Source organism: Mus caroli, chromosome 1 (genome assembly GCF_900094665.2).
Source record: "Mus caroli chromosome 1, CAROLI_EIJ_v1.1, whole genome shotgun sequence".
Classification (NCBI taxonomy): Eukaryota; Metazoa; Chordata; class Mammalia; order Rodentia; family Muridae; genus Mus; species Mus caroli.
Genome location: NC_034570.1, coordinates 103,953,028 through 103,960,564, shown reverse-complemented (window position 1 = coordinate 103,960,564; position 7,537 = coordinate 103,953,028). Strand labels below are relative to the sequence as shown.

General features: G+C 36.1%; 1 pseudogene; it reads left to right on the top strand.

The window, feature by feature from the left end:
• Positions 1 to 1,423, top strand: part of LOC110295909 — a 26,722-nt pseudogene extending 25,299 nt beyond the window's left edge.
• Positions 1,424 to 7,537: the final 6,114 nt, after the last annotated feature.

The following is a 7,537-nucleotide window of genomic DNA, read 5'->3' as shown; positions in this document are numbered from 1 at the left end:
AGAAAGAAAGAAAGAAAGAAAGAAAGAAAGAAAGAAAGAGAAAAAGAAAAGAAAAAGAAAAAGAAAACCAAGAAGTGGTTGCATAAATGAGGACAGGGAAGATAGTGATGCATAATGGAAAGAAGCATCAAGGTTAATGGGTAAAATCTCAAGGGATCATTTTTATTTTACATTCACTTAAAGTTATTCAGAATACATAAAAATTGGATGCACACACACACACACACACATGACTGTGAAAAGGCAGTATGCTTTCTGGTTGAGGTACGTTTAAACCCTGAAGACCCAGCATGTGTTTCTGCTAGGAATGGAAGCCATTTGCTATGCTCCCAGACACTAGGCTCCTGACACAAGGCCTCAGCTCTCCATAATTCTATGGCCACCAGTCATGTAGGGCAATGCCCCAAACCCCTCTACAGGTAGAGGACATGACAACAAATCATGTAGCCTCAAGACAGATCTCCATTTGAATGACCTACCTAAAGCCCTGATGGGTTTAGACAATTCTCTCTCCTTCCCAGACATTCCTCCCTGCAAAAGTTATTTAACCTCAGGTCCACCCTGAGAAAACGGGGTACAGTTTCACTCATCACAACTCTCCTCTATGACAATAAACACTTCAAAACTATTGACTGCCTCTTCTCATCGGACTTGTCATGGGAACAAGAGGGCAAGTCTTCCTCTAAAGAGCTGCACATCTCATCGCCTTCAGTAGGCCTCTTCATGTTCTCAGCCATCGCCTCCACCAAGTCAGGCTGCCTGCCTGAGAAAACCAAGGACTCTCCTCCTTGCAGGAACCAACCAGAGCTTTCCTCCCCCTTTTCCCTTAGCCTTCCACCCCTACTCACAGCTATAACCCACCTGTGGGCTCATATTCTGTTCTCAGCTCTTTGCAGCATCCAGCAGCTTCTGCAGTGTCCAAGAGTGAGAATTGCCATTCCTGGTCTCCCTGAGGCCCAGGGACCCACAAGCCTGCTTCTGGCATTGTCCTGGGAACCTCAGACTGTGCCTCCCCACCCCCCGGAGCAGGGTATTATGGCTTCTTACAGCCCTATGCTCACACTGCATGGGGTGAGTGCAGTCAAACTTCCAGATGGGGGCCACCATTATAACACACACACACACATGCAAGCACACATGTGGACACACTCACGGCTTAAATGAAATAGTGGCACCAGGGCTGAAAATGCTCTCCACATAGATTAAACATAATTGTCAACTTAAACAAACATAAGCAAAATCCTTTTACTGGTTAGTCCGGGATACCTCTCCAAGGTTAAAGGAAAGCCTCTATTGGGGAAGACATCATACACTCCAGAAACAGGACTTGGAAGATTCATGTTTGACATAACCTAAAACCTCTTTCCTATAGGTTAGCTTCAGCGTCCATGATACAGAAAGTAATATTCAAGATGCCAAGTGAAGGAAACGGTTAATATTTCTACCAGCTGTGACACCTATGAATAATACTAATGACCAATATGTCAATACAATAATAAAGATGAAATAAGTGGTACTTACTTGTTGATGGTAACCAACATCTGTCTAATTTAACTTAAGGTCCACTATAAAGAAGTAAAATCATAACCTGTACTAAAAAACTAGTCAACTACCAGGAGTTAATAAGGCCTTGGGTCTTGCAAGAAAATCTCATAATACCATCTTATTGGACTCGTACAATTGCTTAACTATATTCCAAATCTCATCCTAACCATTTCTCTATGGTTAATAGAGAAATTGACCCATTACCCCTCATTATATTCTGTTTACAGCAAATTTAGACCATTACAGAAACCGTGACTGAACCTAATGAAAAGATCAATGGATTATGGGAAGCTCAGTCTTAATGAATACTTATGTACTGTGTGTATGGTGTGTATATACACATACATATTTTCCTTTTAATGTATATAGTAATGTGTGTATTAATCATATATGTTTATGTACATATGCACATATATTTCTACATTTTGGAAAATTAAACAATATAATAGTTGTTCAGTTTACAAAGTTGGATTTCTCAGCTGTTCTTCAGTATATGTTGGAGACCTGTAACAGCAGGTTCTAATACCTGTGAAGAAATGTTCAATCACTGGGATAGGTGAAATTACCACAAAAGAGTGTGGCCCAGATATAGTGTGAGTGACTCTGCATGTTGGAATCTGTCCATGCCTCTTCCACAGTTATTTCTGAGTCTTGAGGAGAGACTCTTGAGAAGAGTATACATGTTCCATTTAGGTTTCAACATTCTTCACAATTTTAAGTGCTTCAAGTAGACAATTGTGGTTCTCTTTAGTCACCATCTATGAAATGCAAGTTGGTTTTTTTTTTTTTTTTCTGAAAAGGGTTTTATTATTCATTAATCTATGGGCCCAGTGATGACCCATTAAGAACTGGTTTAATAATATGTCAATTTAGCTGAATAATAATAATATTTTTTCCATTGGATATATAATTTGTCTATTATGTTTTCATCAATTATTACCTAAAGTAACTTAGAGTTGTGTTCTTCAGCACCACTAATTTAGCTGTTATATTGTCTTATTCAGAGTTTCTATTCCTGCACAAAACATCATAACCAGGAAGCAAGTTGAAGAGGAAAGGGTTTATTCAGCTTACACTTCCACATTGATGTTCATCAGTAAAGGAAGTCAGAACTGGAACTCAAGCAGGTCAGGAAGCAGGAGCTGATGCAGAGGCTATGGAGGGATGTTACTTACTGGCTTGCTTCCCCTGGCTTGCTCAGTTTGCTTTCTTATAGAACCCAAGACTAGCAGCCCAGGGATGACACCACCCACAATGAGCCCTTGTATGCTTGATCGCCAATTGAGAAAATGCCTTACAGCTAGATCTCATGAAGGCATTTCCTCAATAGAAGCTCCTTTCTCTGTGATAACTCCAGCTTGTGTTAAGTTAACACACACACACACAAAAACAAAAACAAAAACAAAAACAAAAACAAAAACAAAAACAAAAACAAAAACAAAAACAAAAACAAAGAACAGCCAGTACAGATATTTAAACTGTTTCAAGATGAAATTTTAATGTTATTAAATGAGATTTTATTCCTTTTTAAAAATTTTATTAGATATTTTCTTTATTTACATTTCAAGTGTTATTCCCTTTCCTGGTTTCCCCTCTGAAAACCCCTATCCCATCCCTCCTTCCCTGCTTCTATGAGGGTGTTCCCCTACATGCCCACTCCCGCTTCTATGGCCTGATGTTCCACTACACTGGTGCATCTAACCTTCAAAGAACCAAGGACCTCTCCACCGATATCTCAATCATTATTTTACACTTGTGTGGAATTTTACAGTGAATTAGGAGAGGTTCTCAGTGAGAACCTTAGGCTGTTCTAGGATGTTCCCATACCTGCTTCAAACTGACATGGCTTGTCTAAGTACAATGAAATAATTAAGCTATTTTGTATAGTATGTGGATATTATTAGGTATTTACTAAGTCATTTTTGATGCTATTACTAATTATTTACTTCAAAATGCCATTCATGATTACATACTATATGCATGTAAAAATACATCTTGTATCAACTTCAACAATACAAGTTCTATTGACTTGAAAATAGGCTTCCAAATAAAAAATAAAAAAGGCCATTGATACCTGCCTAAGAGAACCGCTAATGATGTGAAAAAGTTTGAAACTAAGATATAACTTCTAAATTTCATTCCACCATAAAGTAGTCAACAAACAGACTTAATTTAAGATGTAATGGCCTTGGATGTTCAACCAAGAAATACAAACACACACACACACACACACACACACACACACACACACACACGAGAGAGAGAGAGAGGAGGGGGAGGGAGAGGGAGAGTCTAAAGCAGGAGATAGATTCATCTGTGCTTAATTCCATCAGTAAGTTTGAAGTATTGGGTTTTAAAAGAGGTAAAATAAGGCTACTTTCCCAGTTACACAAATGCTTTATTTTCTGAATAGAATTTTAAATATTACATTAGAAATCTTTTGAACAATAAAAGCTGTAAAGTCTAGTTCCCAGCACTCCCAGTGGTGATTCAGTAAATGACAAAATTGAAATTTGACACTGTTGACTTTTAAGATTACTGATAGTCAGCTAGAGGGGAAAAAGCAGTAAATAACACATTTTTCTCTGTGTTTTATGTTTCTTGATCATGTAAAATGTGAAACTGAGGTGACAAGGAGCAAGCCTTTGACTTCAAAATATAACAAAAAGAACTCAGTCATATGATATGCCAAGACCACAATAAGTCATGCTGACAGCATCAGATATTTCTTTGGGACAAAGAGACCAACTCAAACAAACATACTGTATTTCTACTTCATTGTGTTAAAAAAGCAAGGTTTACTGCTAATGTCTGAAAGGAATATGCCTGTTATTTATATCAATATAGATATTAAATATTTGCCTAGATATAAAAGACCAATCAATATTTAACAGATAGTATGGGAAAAGATGTCAACTATTTCACCAAAATACATTCTCAAAGTAGTATAGAATGTATGCCTTGATGCATATTTGTTAGTTTATATATTCATCTAAAAAGTCTTTTCCTTTGTTTAATTATAACTTGATTAGCATCTTTTGTTTATGAACAAAGGCTTGGCTAAGAAGATGAACCAGTATGTAAAGTTTTATCATATATTTTATCATATATATACCATATTTATCAGTATGTCCAAGAACCTGAGGTTAGAATACCCAAAATCCTCAGGCAAGGCCTGTGAATGAGGGGTGGGAGGAGATCTTAAAGGAGGAGTAGATCTTAAAGGCTCACTGGCTAACCCATCTCCTGGTTTGGTAAGATTCTCTTGTTAAGGTTTGGTCTAGCTTTGTATTATAATGCAGGCACCAAGACCTATAGTCTGTACATAAACCCAAGAGATGCTATGTGATCTTGCCCCACAATTATTTCTGATTGGTAAATAAAAATGTGGACAGCCAATAACTGGGCGGAAGAGACATAGGTAGAGTTGAGAATTCCAGGGCTTGGGATCAGAGGAGAATCATGAGGAGGAGAATAAAGTGAAGAAGGTGGGGAGTGAGAGAAGAAGCCACTATGGGTTAGATCAGTTCAAGAGAACATGGCCCTGAGGGTTGGCGAATTGGATTTAACAACAACCCTGATGAAACATAGTAAGTAATAACTTGGGGTTATCCATAGGGAAGTACATTTTTATAGCATAGATGTTAGTTATCTGCTCAATTCTTGTGGCATTTAAGGCTTATTGTAAATATAAAAGTCTTGTGTGTCTTTTATCTGAGAAATGAATGCTCAAAGGCAGGGTAAAAAAATTCAGATTCGGATTAAAAATTTTTACAATACCCTCTCTCAAAAAGGAAGGTGGATCACAATAAAGAAAGACATGCAGTGTTGACTGTTGACTTATATAAGGCACACTGGCTATTGGGGAAAAAAGCCAACATGAGTTCATAGTTCAATCTTTAATCAGAATCAGGGTGCTGTTTTTGAACGCCAAGAGAACCTAAACAAATTTGCATACAACACATATATAACACAGCCAACCTCTACCTAAAAGGAGCAAATGATGAAACCATGACATACATTCCTGATCAGGAACACATGAGATCATCAAGCAAAGAAATGCAATTGATGACTTCTCTGACATACAAAATGAAGCTCATTTAGCGAGTGGTGTTAGATCTAATGAGGAATCAAAAGTTCATCCAGAAAATAACAGCTAGGAATCATCTACCTGGATGATATTAACTACTATATTTGACCTCTTTTTATTATTTTATCATTTTTAAAATTTTGTTAGTTATATTTTGACAACCTAATATTATCAACTAACAGAATTTAAAGAGCACTTTTATACATGATAATAGAAATTGTTTCTGGTTTTGTTGTGAAAATGATATATTTAGCAACTTGAAAACAGAAACAGTCTTCTAATTAATAAATCTGCTAAGTTAAGCTTACTTTTATTTATTGCTATATTGAAATTTTGTAGAATCACAGAACAAATATATACATCTCTTTGAAGTAAACTATAATGTTATAGGGAATGACTTAGGTTAATATGTTATAATGACTTGTAGAGAACAATTCCCCATTCTACTTTTAGCTAGAGAAATCTGAACATGTGTTTTATCATTTTAAAGATTCATTCAAATATAGAAACAAACACAACACTGTGTGATTCAGCCCAAAAATTGAACTATGAACTCATGTTGGCTTTTCCCCCCATTAGCCAGCATACCAATAACTACTTTTCACGAACTTTTGACAAATCACTTTACTTAGCTCTTGTGTCTCTGGTCTGTCCTATTCCAAAAACCTCTGTTCCTCTCACCAATACATCCTTACCACCAGAAGTGTTCAGAACTATGATTGCTATGAGACTCTTGCTCTACTTAATATCAATTGTATCAGCTGTACAATTTCATGAAAAAAATAAATCACAAAGTAAAATAGAACAAAACAAAATACAACAGGTATATGGAAAAAAAAACATAGCTGCTTACAACAGAAACGGTGTCCAATACACTGTTTTTTGATGTGCTAGGTCTCAGGCCTCTCACTCATCAGGTAATCATTTAATACAGAAGGTGATCTTAGTTCCTTTTACAATAAGTTCCACTATTTTTTTTAGAAATAGATTATATTCATATTATTATGTCCAGTAGCACTGCATACACTTCCCACTATAAGCAGATACTATACCTATTACTTTTTTTATACAGGTTGTAGCTTTTGTTGTCATTGTGTATTACTCACCTCATATATTGGACCTCATATATTCTTTATTTTTAAAAATCTTTTAAAGATCATTTTTAATGTTTTATTTTATGAAAAGTTCTTTCAATATATTGTGATACCCACCACTCGCCAAACTCCTTCCAAATCTAATACCTTCCTTACCCATGGAAATTTATGCTCCCTTCTTTTGTCTTATATTTTTGAAATATATCAAGTCCAATTTATGATGTCCTGTATTCATGGGTATGGAGCTATCAGCTGTAGAATTGTCATTCTACCTGGGTACATACCCTTGAAGAAAACTGATTCTCCTTCTCCCAGCAGTTATCAATTGTCAATAACTCTAAAGCTTTGGTCACTTCATGACAATCTCCTATGTTCAAGGCAGAGGTTTTTTTTTTTAATTAAATTTATTTTTTTAAGAAATACCAGTGGTTACCAGATGTGCCCAGAATTATATTTGAATTACATTTTCTCTAAGATTATCTATCAAGAAATTAACATGTTCCCTGTGTGCTTCAAATAGGTCCAGGTACAATAGAATTGGTTATTCTAATGTGATTCTGTAAGTTATTATTTTCACTTTTTTTTCATGTAAAATACAATAATCTAAACAGTCCCTGTTGTGATTTTAAGGAAAAGTCTAGAAAGACTGGCAGTGTCCTGGGCACAAGAGGAATTTCTACCAAATGCTCCCTGTTGGATGAAACATAATGAAGCTGTGAGAGTATAACTGATGCTACAGTAATGGCTCAAGAAAAGCAGAGGTATGGGCAATGTGTAACCGTTTTAAAGAAAAATTTGGACAGCTAGC